At 36.7% G+C, this 22,388-nt stretch overlaps 1 protein-coding gene and 1 pseudogene across 1 annotated transcript in view; one reads left to right on the top strand and one right to left on the bottom strand.

Annotated features, from left to right (window-relative positions):
* NRG3 (neuregulin 3) overlaps nt 1–22,388 on the top strand; it is a 1,269,559-nt gene that overhangs the window by 991,247 nt on the left and 255,924 nt on the right. The window lies entirely within an intron of this gene.
* Nucleotides 8,745–13,040, bottom strand: LOC115870564 (annotated as a pseudogene).

Raw genomic sequence — 22,388 nt, 5'->3', positions numbered from 1 at the left:
TTCAATTAATCTCACATGTTTTTATGGGACAGGTTGGCACAATAAACCTTAACTATCTCAATCATGTTAATTTCATTTTATCCCTTCTTTTAAAAAAATATAATGGTTACTTCAGTGTTTCCCAATGTTGGCAATACTTCCCCCCTGAGGGCACTTGAACCATCCAAACTCACTGATATTAAGTCAACTCTAACTCAGTGACCCCGTGGTGACTGACACTCATATGTTTATAAGAACGAACTTTATATAAAGAGTAATTGTATATTAAGAAAACATCCCCATCCAGTCCACATCAAGTCCATAGTCTGATATTAGCCCCTATGTCTGATACCAATCTATAAATTCATTCAGAGTCACACAACACATACATGAATGTATGACGCTGAATTCCAAAAGATCACAGGCCAGTGAGTGGAAAGTCTTGTAGGTCCAGTGCAGTAGAAGCATCTCAGTGCTGGCATGGGTCTCCACGTGGCTCCTCCAGCTCCAGGTCTCTGGCTCTGTCAGTGTAGCTCCATGTGGCTTGTCAACAGAGAGAGTGTATGTCCTACTACCAGGGAGGAAGATTAGACTTCTCAGAATCCTCAGGAGAAGGCTCTGCCCACACAGAGGTCTCATTGGCTATGATCTGATTGACAGGCCAAATTTCACCCCTTCACTCAAGTTGACAGGAGACTATGTAACTACCACACTTGGGGCAATCTCTCTCTTACACAATCTTTTTCTGATGGCCATCTGGCTGGATGAATTTAAGTTAAAATTTGTCACTGGAATGGGTACACAGATCGAGCTTTTCATTAATTTGAGGAGTGAAGTTCAAATTTTGAACTCTGTAGGTTATTGGCATAAGATTAGTAAAAACAACTATATATAGTCCTTTTTAATATAGTTCTAGGTAACCTTTGATTGATGTTCTTTCTTTTTAATATGCATGGTCCCTTGAAATAATTTCAAAATTATTTTGAAATTTTGATATTCAGTTGTTAAAGTTCCTTTAATCTGTAAAACAGTCTTTAGAATTTTGGATCAGAATAATATGGGGAATGACAGTTTGATTATAAGCATTAGACAGACATTTCATATAAAAGTTCTTAAAGAGCAATTGAAACAATTTCTGCTCTAACTTAAAAAAAAATTCCATTCTGGCTGTTGGAGCCTGTTTCTTGAAACAGACTGAGTTATTCAAAAGCGTACACTGCCCAACAGAACCAACAGTCTCACCAGATTAGCGGGACCTTTTGTGTGTGTGTGTGTCTCAAAAAGGACTTCCAAATATTAGTTTTTCCAAGACTCAAGGTTCAAAAAGACAAGTAAAAGCACTGGGATGAGTCAGTTACATATAATTTTATGAAAACCAGAAATCTTGGTAGCAAACTAGTAGTTAAAAAAAACTTACACAACATAAGTAGGCCAATTGTATTAAATAACATTATGACTCTAAAGTTTTGTTGGTTGTTGTTGTTTTATGAGGAAAACATGTCCTGGGAGGAGTTTAATTTATGCATGTGAAGTATAAATAATGCTTGTCTTGTGCCTTTGCATCAATCACATTCTGAAAAATCTTGACTGCATATTAATGAACATAGCAAAGTTCGTCTATTAAGTCATAATTTTCTTTTTTGAAGTCTCATACCATTCAAGTTTGTAAAACTATAGCCTGAACTTTAGACATTAAATATAGCTAATTAAGGGAAAGAATAAAAATTGTTTCTATTGTCCAGAAAATAGAACATTAAGACACCAGCAATATTCTGACAAAACATTCTAAATTATATATTTGTTGATTATAAATCCATATTGAAATTATTTGATGTACTCTGTTTTATGTAGTTAATTTCTCTCCCATGGGATCCTTGATTGGGTGTATTTTATGAAGCCCATTACCATTTACACCAGCATTGTATTAATCTTGATTCAGCATAAATTGGTATATACTTTCAAAATATCACCATCCTTTTCAGAAGTAAAATATAGTCTTTTTCTTATATTGGGATATTTTGATCAAGCATTCCTACAACTCAATAAGAAAAGAAATGTATGTGAATATGGCAAAATTTAGTTTACCCTTGATAAAGTAATAATAGTACTTTTGAAAAGTGAAAAAATAGGAATTATAAAAGTATTGTGAATATATTTCTAAATGTAAAAATCAACATTTTCAAATAACTTAATCCAGTTAAACCATTAGTTTTGATGATACTAAATGAAAAAAAAAAAAAGCTTGCAAACAAGTTAGTAATTAAAATGATAATGAACGTATGACATAATAATATGAAATGGTTTCCCAGTATCAGGCAAAAACTTAAAAGGAAATTCGAACGTAAATTTTTAACCAAAATGAGAATCAGATATTTCTTTTCATTTAATAACACACCTCACATAACTCATAATCTTTTAAATAAAGCCTTTTTAGTATTTTTCACTTTATAAAAACAATATTTTGCTGCTCTCTAGAATTTTAAATTGTCAGTAATTTATTCCAGATCTCTAGAGATAAAATTTAAGAAACTTAGGTAAATATATTAAAGGTACAAATTTTAGGTTTATTTTTCTCCCCAAACCCAGAACTTATACTTTACTTCGAGACTAAAGGTCACCCTTCAAACCATTAGAAAGGATATTTTAATAAGAGGAAATCTAATTCTTTGTTTGATGCACCATGTAATGTTTAAAACAGGAACCAAACCCACTGTCAGTGAGTCATTGTTGACACATAAGTGGCCCTGAAGGGGGTTTCTAAGGCTGTGAGTCTTTGGGGGAGCAGACAGCTTCATTCTTCTCTCGTGTCATGTCCAGTGCCTTTGAAGTACGGACTTTATGGTCAGTAGTTCCACTAAACCTCATAAATCATTAACTCTAGCCAGATTGACAAAATATTGATCATAATAGATACATCCTCTGACAATAAACCTTTTAAACATTGCCTTCGTTGAATATGTCTTAGAACCTTTATTAGTGACTAAATGAATACATTTTAGAAGATATAAGCATATGGGTGCATTTAATTATGTGAAATGGCATTCTGGAATTTTTAGTGTTATTTTAGCAGAAATTTACCCCACTTTAATAAATAAAATAAATAAATAGAATGTAATGATATCCAACCTAAGTTACTTAGAAATATTTTGGTTTTTGGATTTCTATAAACACAAAAACTTACCTAAAAATCAATTCACCTCATTAACTTTTTGGTATATTATTTAGATTATCTAACTTATATAAGTGATAATTTATCATTAAATCACTGAGTTAGATTTTTAAAGAAATATTATAGTCTAATTTAATAATACCATCTGAACGCAAAATTTACATTTTCAAAAATCTTCCTTTTGTATATTTCATGAATATCCACGCCCACAAGAATGCAATTTAGAACCCAATATTTTAAAGACCATGTCAAATTAGTGATGATAATAATAAATTTAGAGCACTTTTCAAAGGAACCAGTTTCAAGTTTTTCAGGATAGTTATAGGAAGTCCAACTCAGAAGACCCTCAAAAGAGAATTTTTATTTGTAATTGAGGCTTACAGTAATTTAATGGTGGTACAAAGAGAAAGATAAAACGGCAAATGAAAGAACCCTAGATCGAGCGCTGTCTCTGGATTAGAAGCAAAGCCCTCACACCAGAATCTCATCACATTTTCTAGGGAATCCACTGTAGGTTTCATCCCAGAGGGATGTCCTCTTCGGCTTGGTCATAGGCACACTAGTTCTGTCAATTCAGATGAAATAATTATAGATAAGAGTTCTGCCTTTGCTTTTCTCATGATTGTCTGCTTTATGAAGATTAGCAGCAAGCTGTTTTAGTTAAGGGGCCTTATCTTAAAATTACCAGAGCTCCCTTTAGGTCCTGCTCAAGAACCTTGTGTCAAACTTGGACAAGTAATCCCTGCCTCAAATCTGGGGCAAGTAATCGGAGACAACTAATCCTTCAATCCAACTGGTTGCAAATATTTTTTGATGCCTTCAGATGAATTGATGAGGCTCCTAAACCTTCCCTCCAACTAGCCATCAGTCAGGTTTACTAATTTCTGGTTAAATTAATTCAATTTCCCCTTGAAGTGGCATTCTTCGTCTCTGACCAAAGTTCAGCACATGCATGTTCTCTTGGGATATAGACACTCACAGATACAACTAGGCACTTCTAAAGGAGCTAAAACACCATCTTCATACCTACGCAAAGACTGTGCCTTAGATCAAAGGCAAACTTACATAAACCTGGAGAAAACAAGTGCTGACAAATAAACAGAAAGAAAGCATTCTGCAATAGGTGACTAGACTTTAGACAGAAAAATCCAAAGCAAGCTTGTACTACAAAAGAAAACAAACAAACAGATCAAGGACACGACTGGGCTAGAATCCCTCAAATAACCTTAAAGAGCTCTATGCAAAGAGATAGAGCCTGCGAATAAAAGTTATTTGCAACAATTCAAAGACTGCTGAGCTCAGACAACTCTCCTTGGAATCATGAACTGATCTTTGGTCCTTGGCAGTTGTTGGAGGTGATGTACTTGTCCCATTTACTTCTAACACCAAGAAATGTCCCGGAGCAATAAAACAGGGTTTGTATAAAGTAAAAGCAAAAGAGTTCCATTGACAGATAAACAGTGTCTGCACCAGGGAGACATCCAAATTCACAGAGTCAAAATGGCTGCTCTGCTGTACAATGGGGAAGAAGAAATAAAATGTACATAGTTGGAATATGGGCTAAATTTGACTGAAAGGCAATCAATGAAGTGCACAGTGGGATATCATAGACTAGAGACAGAAAACATAGGTGAATAGCAAGTAGGTGGGATTACAAATCTGAATGCATCATAATTGCATGCATGGAACTTGTACTTAGTTCGAGAGACAGTTGTGTGAATAGAGCAAGGGCATACTGCACGTTTTGAAATCCAAATAGGTGTGCCTCAGGGTTGTATCCTCTCCCCATATTTATTCCACGTGTATGTTGAACAGATAATCAGAGAAGCTGGATTCTACGAGGGAGAATGTGACATCAGACTCGGAAGGAAATGTATAAACAACCTGTGATATGTACATGACACAACCTTACGTACTGAAAGTTAAAAGACCTGGAAACACGTACTGATGAAGATCAAGGATTGCAGCATTCAGTATGGATTATAACTGAATGTAACGACCCAACACTTCACAACTGGACTGATATTTAACATTATGTAAATGGAGAGAAGGTTGATGTTGTCAAGGATTTTGTCTTGCTTGGGTCCACCGTCAATACTCATGGAAGCAGCTGTCATGAGAACAAAAAACACAGTCAATTGGGAAAATCCTCTGTAGTAGACCGTCTCCTTAGAGCAAGCATAGTACTTTGAGGACCAGCTGCTTCTGATCCAAGCCATGGCGTTTTCCATTGCCTCATATGCATGTGAAAATTAGACATTGAATAAGGAATACTAAAGAAAAATTGATGCACTTGAATTGCAGTTCTGGTGAAGAATATTGAAAGTACCATGGACTATCAAAAGGACAAACGAATCTGTCCTGGAAGAAGTATGGCCGGGGTATATCTTGGGGGCAAGGATGGCAAATTTTGAACATGTTGTCAGAAAGAGTCCAGTCCCTGGCAAAGGACATCATTCTTGTTAAAATAGAGGGACAATGAAAATGAGCAAAGCCCTCAATGAGAGGGACTGACACAGTGGCTACAACAATGGGCTCAACATACAAATCATTGTGAGGATGGCCGGGCCGGGGCAGTGCTTCCTCCTGTTGGTTCTTAGGGTCGCTATGGGTTAGAACTGACTAGGTTGGGCTTACCAGCAACAAGAATAACAATTGCAAGCAGACTTGCTCTTCAGTTGATCACAGGACCTTGGCTGCACATGATGTAGGGGTATCTCATTGTAAGAATTGCTTCCTAGTCTTGTGGGTCTCTAGGAGTCCATTGTCAAAATGTATCTTTCTTGTTTCCATCAAAACCTTTGGAACACAAACTATCATCTTACATCCATTTGACCACAAGTGGAGAAGGACCTCTGTGGATGGATTGCTGGATACTACCTGTGCCCAAACTCACACCACTTTTTTTTCCTTTGGGCATATGATTAGATCAATGACAAGGTTAGAGGAATTGTTATTAGGAAATACAAGTTTTAAAATTCTAAACTCACATCAAGACTTGCAAACCGAGTTTAGTTTCTGCTTTCAGACTGCTGCTTTTACACTGAGCCCTTCGGATTTTTAAGCTCTTAGACAGCTTTTATCTCTTCTCCCCTTTTCATTTTTGCTCCCTGTTTAATCCACAATAATGTCTCAAAATAAGACTCCTTACTTCCTCATTAGCATAGCAGAGAATACCCCTTCCAAGATGAATGTCACTTTGAGGACTGAGATGCCTGGAACAAAGCCATGGTATTTCAACTACCTCCTGTGCACGTGACAGTCGGACAATAAAGAAGGGAGATTAAAGAAGAAGTGACGCATTTGACTTATGCTGTTGGCAAGGAATACTGAAAGTACCATGGACTACTTGCAGGATAATGAAATCTCTTTTGGAACAGATGCAGCCTGAGTGTTCCTAACAGTAGAGCAAAACTATGTCTCCCTAGCTATGAATTTACTTACTAAGTTATTTTGATGTTATAGGGAGAGGCTAGTTCCTGGAAGAGGAGATCAAGCGTGGTAAAGTAGAATTCAGCGGGGGTGGGGGTGGGGGGGGAGTTGCTCAATAAGATGGATTAACGTAGTGGCTGCAATCATGGGCTTCAACCTAATGACAATTGTGAGGATGATGCAGGCCTGCCCAGTGTTTCAATATGTTGTGCACAAGGTTGATCTGAGTGAGAAATAACCCTATAGCACCTAAAAACAATGAACAAAAGATAGGTGTTTGTAGGCTCTTTAGGGAATAGAGGAAGGGAAAGGTGTTTTTGTTTGTTTTTCATTTTATTGAACTTAACTTGGTTATTACAATCTTCAAAGCTAGCTGGTTGAGACAGTCCCACCATGGTTCTGTGAGCACACACTGGAGTGAGCTTGTATGCTCTATTTTGTAATCAGGAGTTGCTGCTGCCAGGTCTCTACGCTTTTTAATACAACTTATTACTATAATCATTACATATTGATTTATTAGATATGAATGAGGATGGGTACCATCCTCTTGAGATATACATTGATGTGGGTCACTTCCAATATTCATAACTACAAGACATGACTGACCTTCACTCTAGGGACTCTTGTAGATGCAAGGTTACATAGTTCCTTCTACTGGTGACATATCTTGCTTCCTCCCCAGAGTCCATTTTGTTGAAACAATAATGACAAAGAATAAGTTTGCATGTGTGTTAGTCTGTGTACTTCAGAGAAACAAATCCACAGAAGCTCATGTATAAGAGAAAGTTGTATATAAACATTAAGTGCACATTAAGAAAACATCCCAACCCAGTGCTGCCAAAGCCCACAAGTCCAACATTAACCCAGATGTCAGACACCAATCCACAAAGTCCTCCTCCATCTCACAAAACACACCCTATGATGCCGACTGCAGGAGGAAAGCCAAATCAGTGAATGTGTAAGCATCTCAGCACTGTCAGTGGTGTCCACACAGCTACTCCAGCACCCAGGACTGCATCGGGGTAGGTCCATGTGGCTTCTCCTCAGGGTTGTCTTGCAGGATGTAAGCCTTGCCAGCTGAAGCAGAGACCTGGCTAAGGCAGCTGCCCCCTGGTCCAACCATCACAAAACAAGAGACCAGAGAACTCGAAAGGTGAGGCTCACCGAGCCCTTTATCCCTGTGCCCTTCAATTAACCCCCCATGTGTTTATCGGCCAGGTTGACACAATAAACTAACTCAGCATGTATCATAGACATAACCACATTGCACAAAACACAGGGAAAACTATAATGGCTTTCACTTACATTAACTAGACTGTTGCATGTAAATTTATTTATTTGGATACCATGCCTAAGAGATGCTGTGTTTTGGAGAAAAGTACAAGAATTGTTGGCACTTTATATCATGCTGATCTATGGTACTGAGCATCACAAAATGCAATTATCCATTCCTTGGGGAAAGAGATTTTAGGAGAAGTTAATAGCGCAGTTTTACTTGTGTAAAATTTCTGCTAGTCAACTTGTGTGGTTGACACGAAATGAAATGATTTGAATGATTACTACCTTCTTTCTAATTTGGTACTACTATCGCCTTCTCAATTCTTATAACGATTTTTAAAAAGTGGACCACAAATTGTAAATAGCCTCTCAAAAAGTGGATTATATCAGAAAATATTGAGAAATATGTATTTTGACCACATTGTTGGCATTAATCCAGGGTTCTGGACTTTCTCTTAATCTTAGGATCATGTTTCAAATTAAAAAACAGGTTTGCATGAAATGAAGATTGTATTTGCTAGGATTCTTCCTACATGCCTTTACTCTTTATCCTCCTTTCTCCCCGAAATATATGCCATAATATCTTTATTTTAATTCAGAAACAGAGAAATTCACATATAAGTCAGCAGGAGAAAGTATTACTGTATTATAAAGGTTGATATGCGAACAAAGCCTAATCAAGAGCTTTGTTCTTACAAGTTATGGCTGGAAAGAGTCCTTCAAATAAACGATTGCAATGACAATGACCAAGAGGGGTGTCAAATTTTCAAATTTCTTCACCACTGCTTCAGTATGTAACATCTTTGTAATTTTTATAGGGTCGTGTTTTAAAGGACTTCCACTTTAGATGACAATCACTCTGGGTTCATTTTTATTTTCCAGGCTTCTAGTTGTATACGATGCTACTTTCGAGTGATTGTGTCCCTGTCTTTCCACTCTCTCTGTTTAGTTCTTCAATGTGGGTCTCCAGACGCTGTAGAATATTACGAAACCTCTGATCCTCTTCCAAAAAGCTTGTAGCTATTGAGCCAAGGGAAGACACAGACAAGGGACACTCATGTCAACCAAATCCAACTTCATCGCTGTTTCAGAAAGTTGACGATTTTTCCAACGTGGGTGATTCCAGCTGATCCCAAAATCTCCTGGTGATCCAGTGCCTTTTCATCCGTCTTCTGCATCTCTGCTTTCAGCCGTGTTGCCCTGTCTAAGGAAGAACCTTTGGGGCAAGCCATCGTGATGGCTCGCTGGTGCAGCTCCTGAATTAGCTGAGAGATCTCCACTCTCACTTCTCACTTCATTCCCTATGGAGCAGAACTGTAGGTTGGTTAAGCCTGAAAAATCTGCTTTCATTTAAAAAATATCTCTGCTCTGTACTCACTAGTATGCCCTTCCATTTTCTTCAGTTCTTATTTTTCTGTTAATTCTTGGCTCAGCTGTTTTCATGTTGCACTCAGCCTGCAAACTGACTTCAAGACGCGTCACCTCTCTCTGCTGACACTCCTCTCTCAAGTGGGTAAAATCCCAGCAGGGAGAGCACATTCCCTATGTCCCCCTGCCCTTGGCAATTCCCTATGTCCCCCTGCCCTTGGCAGTTCTACCTCCTTTCTGACTGAGGCCCCTCCAGTGACCTTATGATTCCCAATGTGTGCTGAGCATCAGTTGCCCTTTGTTTTACTTGTAGCTTCTCTTTTTGAGATCTTGCATCATGGATTAAATTTCCTAAGATGGAATTGTTGCCGTCAATTCTCTCTTCTCTTCCCGCAAAATCTGAAGGAGCTCGGATTGTTCAGCCAGAGCCCTCCTTTTTGCCTCCACAAAGACACCTGTGGCTGATAACTCAAGTGTTGCTACTCCCAGTCTAGTGATTTCTGACGGAAATCCTCTATTTTGCCACTCAGCCTCTCAATTGCACAGCGATCTTCTCTGTGACTTTGGCTGTTTCCTGCGGAGTCCCTTATGTGCTTTGGCGGGAGCTTTTCATAGCTTCTCTCCAGTTTGCCTCATTTTTCGTGTAGTTTCACTAACTCTTAATGACACTCCATGGCCATTTCTTGCTTGGTGGTTTTCACGTTCTTCTACCTGCTGACTCAATATTCCAACCTCTTTAGGTTTCAAAACTCACTGACTCCCTTAGGGTGGGCTTCAAAAATATCAAGGAAATCACAATTAAAAGACAATTACATTTTCCTACTAACACTTTGAAAATCCTCAAATCCTCATTCTGCAGTTGAGGAAACTCAAGTTCAGAGAAGTTAACTAACCAACCCAAATAATTTATAAGAATGTATATTCAGATCTGCAAATTTAAAAATTTAGTTGTCTAAGTGCTTCCGTATAAGGGCCAATACAATGGTTTTGTTTCTTTGTGTATTAATATTTAAAAACATGAAATATAGATTCTTGATGGAGACTTGATTATGTTGGATTGGTTACCACTGTAGTCTAAGTGTCCAACATGCAGATATCATATCAGCCATTCAAGTTTTTTTCAAATCAAGTTATAAGCAACAGTAAGTGAAAAACAAAGCTTGTTCAAAATTCTCATGTGTGAATAGTTGCAAATATTCAATATGTTTGAAGTTACTCCAATTTCAAAACTGAGATTGGATTTACCAGTTGCCTATACTTTTGCCAACACTCTCATGGATCAGTTATGGGATTAGCATATAATTTATTTCACTTTAAGACATTAATTATTAATTCAATTTTTGATGATAGCAATATTTCATATGTGGAATTAATTGGGAATTAGAATTTCACAATACCCAAAAATTAGATTTTTATGGTAGACGTTTTCAGCCCTACCCCCAATTCATTTATTTCCTTCTCCCTTAAAACAATTAGCATTGTTAGTTTCTTATATATCTTTACAGTTATTTTATTTATATCTGAGCAAAATAAAAGGCTCTTTTTGTTAGTTATATGAATAATATCACACAATACATATTGTTCTATCCCTGCATTTTACTTAGCAACAGATATTCTAGATCATTTTATTTTTATACATATAAATATTTTCTTCCATAGAATTTCATTGACTGAATAGGAACATAATGTGATAAAATTAACATGTCATTTGGATCCTTGGTATAATCAATTTACTGTTTCCAGTGTGCTATTTTAAAGAAATATAAGCTGCATTTCTAGAAGTGCAATTAGAGTGGTACCAAATTAAGCCCCCAAATATTCCCCAATACCCTTGTTTCCCCAATCCTCTTCAGTATTACATTTGATTTTACAAATGGTTTTATCTTTGTCTATCCTTGAAAGAAAAAGTATTTTCTCACTGTCATTTTAAATGTCATTTCTTCTACTTTGGGTGACAATGGAATATCTTTTAAAAATACTTTCATAAGAGTAATTCATGTTTAATTTTCTATATAATCTTTATATGTTCTGCTCAATTTTCTATTTGGTGATTTGTCTCTTTCTTATTGGATTTTATGGTCTATTTACAAATAAGGGAGATTAGGGATTGTTTCCAATCTTCCAGTGGGTCTTCTTAGAAAACAAATCAGAGCTCATTTCTCAAGCTAAAGTTATCTCCTGACCTGGTCTGTAATTCCATCTTCCAAGGACTGTAATTCCATATTCCCTATAACTTGTGTGCACCTGTCTTCTGGCTTAACCTTCATCCTGCCACTCAACAGGTATTGTCCAAAATGTATTCTACCTTTTACAAGAATTTCCCTTTCCTGGACAAATAATATGGCTGAAATAAGCATGTTGATTACATCTGTGTGGTTTCAAATGGTGGAGAAGATCTTTCTTGGTGGTCCAATTGTGCTGGAGTACCTTCCCCCAAAACTTTTATTAGTGTTCACATTATTTCCCATGAAGCATTTTGAATAACAGCCATTTATGAGTATGCATGGGGTGTATTTATAAATTAAGCACTAATATTTTAATAAAATGGCTCACACAGAAGCAAGTGTGATACTGACTGCCATTTGCTTTAGGGTCCTCCTTCCATTGATGGGAGCATGAGGACACTGGGTCTTTATTGAACACAGACTGGTTTGTGAGTATTTTGGGGGCAAATCCAATCTCGAACTTTTTCCATACTCCCCATACAGTATCAGAAAACGAGAAAACAAAACAAAAAAGAAACAATACTGTCATATTTTCCATGGAAATTCAATCTTAGGAAACAAGCAAGCACATGTTTTCAGTCATTTACAATGACCGAAGAACAAACAAATCTGTTTTAGAAGAAGTATGGCCTGGATGTTCCCAAAAAAGTGAAGATGGTGAGACTTTATGTCATGTATTTTTGACAAGTAAATGGGAGGCCCTATTTCCTGTAAAAAGACATAATGTGCAGTAGAGAGGCAACAAAGAGGCAGGAGACCCTCACTGAGAATGATTCACCCAGTGGTTGTAAGAATGGGCTCAATTATAGCAAGGATTATTTATATGGTTCAGGACCAGGCAGCATTCCATTCTCTGGTGGCTGGGTTATTCATGCCTTGGAACCAAGTTGACCGCACCCAAAATAATAATATAACCACCAATTAAATCAGATTTATCATGTTTATAAAATCACCTTGAATAAAAGAAAATATACATGAATGGAACCACATATATGCCTGGGATTTAACAAAATGATGAAAGAATTATCTAAAGATTAATTGTGTGTGTGTATATATATATATATATATCCAAGTTGAACCTGCAAATTTTCTGAAGAGAAGATTTGAAATCATTACTCAAAGCGGAAAAGTATTCTAAAGAAACGTGCACATACAAGAGTTAGAAAGCGCAAAAGGAGGCACGTGTGCAGGATTCATCAAGCTGAAAAAACTGTGAGTCGAATTCCAAATCCACATTCCAATGGAGAAAGATTAGACAAGAAATAAAATGAGGGATGCGAGGAACATTAAAAGTCTGAACCCAGCAATCATTCAGCAGATGAAAGTTGAGAGTCTGTTTCCAGAGAAAGCTTGACACCCTTGGAAATCCATCAGAGTCCTCGTTCTCTGTCCTACAGGGTCACTATGCGTAAGACTCGGTTTGACGCAGTGACGGTTTGTGTATCCCTTTATCACAAAGCACTGGCTGAGAAAGATGTAACATATTCCTGACCTTGACACATAGGACTATAAATTTCTTTGGAATTCAGTCCCACCACCATGCGATTCGTTATACTATTATGCTTCCCTTACCTGTCATCATCATACATTTGCCAATGTAGTCATTTCCTCATCTTCAAATACAATGATCACTAACAATAGCTGTTACTCTAGCTTTTATGAAGCGACCTTATTACAGTTTGAAGTTCTCGTTCCTCTTTCTGGAGGTATCATATCGCTGATTCATTAACGTTCAACTCAGTGCCAGCATCACTATAATTCAAATTGATTTGAGAAAATTTAGGAAAAAGGATTTAGGCCAAGGCGTATTAAAGGAATCACATTGTAAATCAACCTTCCACATTTCCCCTTAACAAAAAGGCAAGAGATGTCAAAAGTTTTAGGAGGAAACTCATCAACCTGTATGATGAACATATATACATTTTCAAGACATTATTTAGAACAGAAAACAAAAGAATCCCACCCAAGTTCTTTTGTGGGAGTCGATTTAACTTTGACTGGCATACTGGATAAGAATATATAAGGTATACAATTAAAACATAGGTGACTTTGATTTATGCTCTGCAAGCAAAAATCTATAGAAGACTTTAGCTAATAAAAATCAGCATATATACACATAGATATGTAGACATAACTGCACATACATATTTATTTTAAATTACTTTCCTACAAAATACCAAGGACAATTTGTTTAGTGCTACAAAGTTAATTTTAACACATTGTATCAGGGGAATAAAGCGTGAGAAGACATAAAATTATCATAAAATAAACATAAAACAAATTTTAAAATTCAAAGTTTATTCATTGTGTGGGGGTGTAGAACAATAGGCATGAATGTGATCTTTCTTACATTGATAGATGTCACCGACAGCCAGCAATCAAATTTATAGCAAACTCTAAAGCTCAGAATTATTAAAATAACTAAAAGGACAATTATCATCCTTGTAACTTTAGGTTAATATTTGGGGTTCTAGAGCGTTTAATGACAAACTTAAAAAACGTTTTGAAAGATTGAGGTAAAATTCTTATTTTGTTGCCTGTGAATTACCCACTCATATCAAACAAAAGACAACTAGTAGTATCATTATACAAAGTGATGAAAAAAATGGTACTAGGCTGCATCTATAGCTTATTATAAAATGTAATTTGAAAAACATTTCCATAAGATACACATGTACACTTTTCTACAAATAATATGTATAAGACAATATTTTGTCCTATATTGCCAATGTAAACTAAGTGCATTTTGTTGATATTTTGAAAATAGCAATTATTGGAATTCTAATATAGCATACTAGGGAAAAAGAGAAGAAATAGTCAATACATGCTGTTTGTAGATGCTGTCAAATTGTTTCTGATTCATCACAAACCTGTGTACAACACAATGAACCACTTCCCTGTTATACGACATTCTCACAATCTTTGCTGTGACAGATCATTTCTGCTGTTAGTCCATCTTGTTGAGGGGCTTCCTCTTTTTCCACTGACCCTCTACTTTACCAAGAATGAATGCTTTAGAGTTAGTTAAAATGTCCTTATTTTGATACACATACTGATTTCTTTGATAGGCAATGGATTTGCAGCACTTAGTGCACACAAGTAAACAGTGGCAAAAACTTTTCAAACCAAAAAAACCAAAAAACAAAACAACAACAAAAAACTTACCAAAGCAGGGAAAACTCGTAGTTAGGTTTTCCATCGCTTGCTTCTTTTCTTGTTGCGGGCCTTTTTCTTGTTTGTGTTGTGATCTTGACTGAAATGTATTTTGATGATGGCAAAGATATATCTCTGTGTGTGTGGGTGGGGGGGATGACAAAACTTACAAATCCAATTTTTTTTATAACATGTGGAATGCACTGGTATAGATTGCATTAATTATGTTGTACAAGAATCACTGGTATTCTTTTCCAAATATTCCATCACCATTACCAAATAGTCAATATTTTCTAAGCAATGACCTTCAATTTCCCCTTCCTTCTCTCTCTGATGTCCACTAACAAACTTTGGTCTCTAGACACGACCGAAACCAGATATTTTATATCAGTGGGATCATACACTATTTGACTGTTTTGATTAACTAACTTCATTTAGCATAATGTTTTCAAAGTTTATCCAAGTAATAACATGTTCGCTACTCTTTATGCCTGAGTAATAATACTCTATTGTGTGCATGTGCCACATTTTATTTAGCCTTTCATGCATTGATAAACATTTAGATTGTTTCTATATTTGGGTGATACCGATTTTGAACAAAGACACTAACCTTGTATGGGTCAGGCTAAGCATTTAAAAAATTGCTACACTTAATGAAAAATCAACACTTTTGTATCTTTTGCATGCTCCCTTTTAACAATGGAAATGAACCTGAGACTTAATCTAGTATAAATATGAGGGTGGCATGCAGATTGCCAACAGTTACTAGGTAAGCCTAGCTAATTCAGATATGTCTAACTGTTCTCGTGATATTAATTTCAATATTTCATATTACTAATGTGATTATAGTACTTGAAGAAGAAGGAAGAATTATTTTCTAGGGCACCTTTCAGTAACTTGCTACTTTTTTTCTTGCTAATCAGCCTCTGCATCAAGCAATGCCTTTGTGAAGTAAAAAAAGAATGTTTCTAGCAATTAATTATGTCTCAGAAAGTAAATAAAAATGTACGCATGTCATCAACTTTCCATATTTAAACATAAATTATCCTGGAGATATTAGCTTTTCACATTGATAACCCTCTTTACAGCAAATCATCTTTTAAACTCTCCTCCTCTCTAGGGGACAGGGAATTTATTCTTTTCCTTACCCTGAAGGCCCAGTGTCATTCTCTGAAGTTAAACATAAAATGCAAACATTAACAAGAGAGACAAAGAACAAACTATTTTTTTATTCACAATAATGCCATGGACTACTCTAAGGATATAAAATATTTCATGACGTTTTACATGACTACTGTAAAACATTGAATTAACCTTTTTTTGAGTAAAATAGGTTTTCTGCTTTTTTAACCATTTAAAGCTAAGAGAAAGGCTCGTGGCAGAAAATCCATTTTGTCATCTTGGATACAGGTTTTACTACTGAGTAGCTACATTGGTGAAATTCCACTTTGGTTATGAATTTAAATCTAATCTGCAAATAATTTGACATGGAAATGAAATGAAATATGTTTGTATCTGTTGTGTTTGTACATACACTTACCGTACTATATCTAAGAAGTAATCTATTAAAACCAATATTCTGGAGGTTGACAGCATCACCTCTGACCATCATTGAAGAGTAAAGCTGGGATACCCCATTGGTACCTAAGTGATTTAGACCATGCTGCCACATGGATAACATGAAAATAAGTAGCTTGAGGAATTTGATGATTAATACCAAACATTATGAAATTTTTATTAGGATAATTCTAATTCTTCTCAGAAAGCATATTAAGCCACAACTCATTTGTTTGTATATAAAATCTTCAAGATCTTCATTTATTATAGCAAAGTCCAAAATGAGAAGAAACCACCTCAAACAGCCATTAATAATTGTATGTGGAATATACCAAGTATACAGGGAAACTGGTAGTCATCAAAATGCAATGCAATGATTACACCTCAACATCCTAGGCATTAGTGGGCAGAAATTAACTAATATTCACCATTTTAAATAGGACACACACAGCGTATACTATGCTGGGAATGACAAATTGAAGCGGAATTATCGGACATTTGTTAAGGGAAAAAATATGCTAAATTAAAATGCTGTCAGTGAGAGGATAATATCTGTATCCCTACCAGGAAGACTAAATTAATATGGCTATTAATCAAAATTATGCACAATTCACCAATGCCAAAGATAAATTGAAGTTTTTACCAACTTCTGGACTATGAAATTGACTAAATATGCAACCAAGATTCATTGATAAGTGGAATGTGATTAGAAAGTAAAAGTGGGAAATAAAGGAGGAAGATCAGTATTTGGAAAAGTTGGCCTCAGTGATTGAAATGCCAGAGACAGCATGATAAAATCCAGTACCATCAAAAGTTTATACAGAGGAAACACCAGTTTCCAATAACATAGTTTTACTACCAAAAAATGCCACTTTAAAATGTGATCTAATATACGTGTGATTTCTTTCAGTGTTCTCTCATGCCACCGTTCATGGGGTTTTGTATATTGTTAAATTTCTATTTTTATTTGTCCTGCCAGTCCTATAAAATCAACAGCGTTTTAATCAGTTAGCATAAATTTAAAATGTAGAATTAAAATGAGAGCTAAAATCTAATAGTAAAACATGATATAGTTATTGAAATTTAGCAAAGCTATAAGTTATTAAGGATATGAAAAGGGCTATTGGATATTTTTATATTCAAATATAATTTAATAGTAAAGCAATTCTTATTACTATGATATTTGTTTCATATATGCTTTAGTTGACTGTTTTACTTTGTCAAATACGAGAGAGGACTTTAACAAAATCATGCCAAAATGAAATTCAAAGATAATATAATTTTCCCACAAACTATTTGAAACTCCATAGTGTGTATTCTACCTAGTCCGGTAGAATAGAATTAGGAGAATTAGAACAGAGTTAAATTTCAGGTAGAATATAATTAATAGAGTTAGAGTACAATTAAATTTTAAGTCCCAGCTCAGGAAAGTCAGAAATGTGAAGATTGGAAGTGAAAGTGTTCATTTTCTTCACTGTAAAATATGGATTAATGTAAATGTGTTCATGTATGTTCTCCCTATAGATTGTGTAGTTATAACCAAAGTAAAATGTTGGTATGGCTACTCAGGCACGCAGAAAGAATAATGTGCTTAAGTATTCAAGGTCCGATTGATGAATAGGCTGTTTTGTTTCCTATGATAAGCCTTAAACTTTTTTTTCCTGTCACAATGTAAACCCAGTTTTCATTTCTACAGGATTTACTCCTAATATTTAGCCTAGTATTAATATTTTAATACTCAACTGTAATCATTTAATGAGTCATTATGAGATTACTTGTTCTATTTACTGTTTTGCATGCACCCTTACTTTTCATCCCTATTTTTTAAGAATTTGAAAATAAAATAGCAGCATGAATATGCATAGTATTTTAATTACATTAAATTATAAGTATGAAATATTTATATTTAAAGATGACAATGGATTAGTTCTTCCATTTTCTCCCTTGTAAAGTACTTCAATAATCTAAGCACATCGCACACAGTACTCTTCCTAGCAATAACTCGCATTTTTACTCCTGGTGGTATTCCAGCAAACACGTTTTTGATTTCTTTTGCAAATGCATAGCAGGATGATGGCCGTGTGCTAACATCTCCAATCCAAACTGAGCCCCGGGTTTTGGTAGGACGTGCCCCTCTTATCGGGAGAAAGATAAGGCTTTCTTCTCCAGGAAAGGATTTCAGCCTCGTGTCCAGTAGGGTTTCTTTGCGGTAGAATCGATTCCATGGTGGTGGATTTACGAGGGGACGGTGGACCCTCTGCTGGAGAGGCCGAGGGGACCTTTGAAACAGCTGGGAAAGAGTGTCTGAGCTGGGCCTCAGTATGTGTAGATGTGTGCTCTCAGAGAAAGTGTGAGCAGAAACAGACATTAGGCTTATTGGGCAATGTTAACATATTACTGGGCAGGTGTCTTCAGAGACTGCACGGTTGGCTATAACTTCAGCAGTTCACAAGCGATAGTATGAGACTGTAGGCTGATTCAACATAAATCTAGAAATGAGGGCTGGTGTGACTCTAGATCTTTCCTGGGAGTGGCTGGAGTAGAGAGTAACACTTCCTTTTGATACGCTAGTAAGGAAACATGGTACTGTACTTAAAAACTCTATAGTGCTTAACAACCCCCACTCCCCAGTGATTATGAGTATGAGGCTGGAGAATAGTAGGTGATTGCTTCCTCAACCCATTAAGTGAAATTCTGGCATTGGCTGTCTAAAAGTGTGGCATAGTACAAGCATTGGTATTCTGATAATTTGTGAGACAAATAGTTTTTACTCCATGCTATATGAATTCACCTCGGACTCCTATGCCATTCTTGAATATTATGAAGGGGTTAACGCCCAGCTGGTGTGAAATTGTCTTGCTTGTTAGTTGCCCTTGTGTTGGCTGTAACTCTAGGCAACCTTGTGTAAAACAGGTGAAATACTGCCTGGCATCCTATTCACTATCATTGGTATAATAGTCCTGTGGTCATCAGGTTTTATGTCAACTTGGATGGGCCAGGATTCTCCCATGATATGATCTAATGTAGTATGGGGAATTCTGTGATGGGATCTTCTATGAAGCAGCCAAGCGGTTCATCTGGTCACCGTCTTGATACCATTGAGGGTGGCTTCATTTAGGGTGTGGCCTACTCTGAGTCCAGACTGCCACTGTGTCAAAGCTACCTCACTTCTGCTGCTGGGTTTGGACCGGCGGGTTTGTCAACCTCCTGTTATATTACCTGCCACTTCCAAGAGCCATCGGTGGACTGTGGACCTTGGATTCATTCAGCTCAGCATTCACCAGCCTATGATCTTCTGGTTCAACTCTCTGCTTCCTATTCACCAGCCCCTACAGCTACATGAGCCGGGAGAAGCCTTTAGTAGTTATCTGACCTACCGACTTGTACTGGACAGGACTTACTCACTTCTACAGTGTGCGAGTCCTTTACTGATATAAATCTCTTTCTAAACATACACACAGAGCCTTGGTGGTACAGTGGTTACTGGTTGAGTTGCGATCTTCATGGTTGGCCGTTTAAAACCACCAGCGGCTCCACAGGAGAAAGACTAGGCTTTTCCTACTGCAAACAGTTGCAGTCTTGGACAGGAAGAGTGTGTTGCTAGGAGTCAACATTGATTCCATAGCAGTGAGGTATTTAGAGTTTGGGGGTTTTGTTTTGTTTTTTAAATATATACACAAACAAAAGTCACTGGTTTGAGCTCTCGAGAGAACCCAGAACAATACAAGTTCATTTATGAAAATACTCCGTATTTTGAGTGTCTTTTAACCTCTGAGGCACATCTTCCAGCCTTGCATCTGGCACTATTCTACTGTGATATATAGGATTTTCATGGACTAATTTTCAAAAGTAGATCACTAGGTCTTTCTTACTACTTTTTCTTAGTCTGGAAGCTCCGCCAAGATAAATCTGTTATGAAGAAGGCCGCTATTATTTTATCTATCCTTAACAGAGCTTCCAGCATCGCAGCAACAACAAGTTACCACAGTATTGTAGACTGACAGATCGGTGGTGAAGAGTGGAATTAGCATGGAACAAAGCGGGCCAGAAGAGCTTCATTTTAGAATCTGGTACCAGCTCTTTGTCATTATTTTTTCTCCGTGAACAATAATAACCCTGGAGGAAATATAATTCTATGAGAAGATAATTTGTTATTGATAAAATAATTGATGATCTGGTTTACTTAGAAATAGCAAATATTGTTTCACAAGTTGAAAACATAATGAAATATGAATGAAGACAAGGTCAATATTCATGGTCAGTAGTCTATGGCCTGCGACCTAGATGCTCAAATGGTTTGGCCTACTATCACTTTAAAAAAAAAAAAAGACTTAGCACTCACCTGGCAATTAAACATATCTGTCCTGTAGTCACAGACCAAGAAAAGGTGCAAGTGCCTGCTCTTGAAGCACCCCTGCTTTCCTGTTTGGAATGAAAGTCAAGGCTATTTGGCTAAGCATGCATCCTCATTTCCCTTCACATAAACTTTATAGGTATATCTACACTGCTTTCAGGCAAAATCAAATGTCCTTAATCCAGATTTATATATTAGGACACTGTGCGACATTGCCTGTCACACAAGAAACGAATTCAAATATTAATCAAGGAAGCCTTTATTTCAGCTTAATAGCTATGAAGCTCAGGGTCTTTGGGGGAGAATCAATGCAAGGCTCCAGCCACATGATCAGAATGTGTCTTCATGGAGACACTCTTTGCTATCGGCTCTCAGCTAATCGTTACAATGTAACCTGCAGTTTGTCCTGAGACTTTATTTTTCTGAATCATAGCCACAGAGAAGAAAAATAAGGACACGACACACACACTAACACACACACAAACAAAAGCCCTGGATTTCATTGAGTCAATATCTTTGCTCCTATATGAACCATGACTAGGATCGGAGAAGGAATTCTTCATTATTTCTCTTCCCCGAGGCAATGAGTGAGCATCAAACTTCTCTTAGGAACATGGAGAAAATGGAAAAAAATCAAATTTCTTTTACTTAAGAAAGGGGAGTGAATGCTCTGGATAAAAGCTTGAAAATGTCCAATCCAGCAACTGTTTTTAAGTGCCAACCTGACCTTTAATGTGCCTGCCCTGCTGGCTTCGGCTATCATGTTTTAAAATGTTTGATTCTGAATAAGATGGTTTAAAGAGCAGATCAGATTTCATTCACTATCTAGTTAAAGGAAGCCTCTGGCAAGGGACCCCAACAGCTGTGCTATCAGACAGAGATTGTTGCAAACTTGATCATGGTGATCGAACATGGCATAACTGGATACTTGATCAGTTGATCTCCCTCTTAACCCAACCTGAATTTGTTCTAGGCTCAAATATTTCTTGTTTGTTCCACAACAAAAATTTCTTTCCTGGCTTTTTGAATATTGATGGTGATCTCTTCTTTCTTACTCTTTATTTGTGTTCTTATCTTTATAGTACTACTACTACTTTATTCTTGCTATTTTAGTCTGTTTTGTTTTTACTGTTTCTGCTGGGCTTCCCAGTTTGTGAAGTACAAAGGGGTAAGTGTGTAGAGAGAATGGCAGATGCAGTGCTTTACGGGGGATGTGGTGGGGGAGACGTGGGGACTGTGAGGGGATTTGGTCAGCAAACAATGAATGTGGGAGGAGGGAGGGAGCAGTAGAACGCATTGTAATTATGTATATATAACTCAATTTAAAAGCGATTTAACCATAGAAGTATATGATATTTGAATACCGTATCAAGAAAACTACTAAAAAAGAACAACAAAAAACCCCAAACTTGACCAATGGTTACCATGGGTGAATGGAAAAGAGTTGCTGCTCAGGGGGCATTGAGTTTATGTCAATGGCGGTGTAATAATTTGGAAAAGGATATAAATAATGATTGTAGAGCATAATGTGTATAATCAATGGTACTTAAGTATACAAGTAGAAGTTGTGAAATTGGAGAATGTTTTGTTTTATATATTTTTGCCACAATTAGAAAAAAAATAATTACATGAATAACAATGAGTACAAGTGAGGTAGTTAGTGTATTGTGCCAACCTGGCCAGTAAACACATGTGGGGTTAATTGAAGGGCGGAGGGATCAATGGCTCAGTGAGCCTTGCCTTTCTAGTTCTTGGGTCTCTGCTTTCTGTTGGTCGAACCAGGGTGCAGCTTCCTTAGCTAGTTCCCTGCTTCAGCTGGCAAGGCTCACTTCCTGCGAGACATCCCTGAGGAGAAGCCACATGGACCTACCCC

The sequence above is a fragment of the Echinops telfairi genome, unplaced genomic scaffold (assembly GCF_000313985.2).
Source record: "Echinops telfairi isolate 266 unplaced genomic scaffold, ASM31398v2 ScPeMD7_2010;HRSCAF=2546, whole genome shotgun sequence".
Taxonomy (NCBI): domain Eukaryota; kingdom Metazoa; phylum Chordata; class Mammalia; order Afrosoricida; family Tenrecidae; genus Echinops; species Echinops telfairi.
The sequence above is the reverse complement of the archived record's forward strand: the minus strand, read 5'-3'. Positions and strand labels throughout refer to the sequence as shown.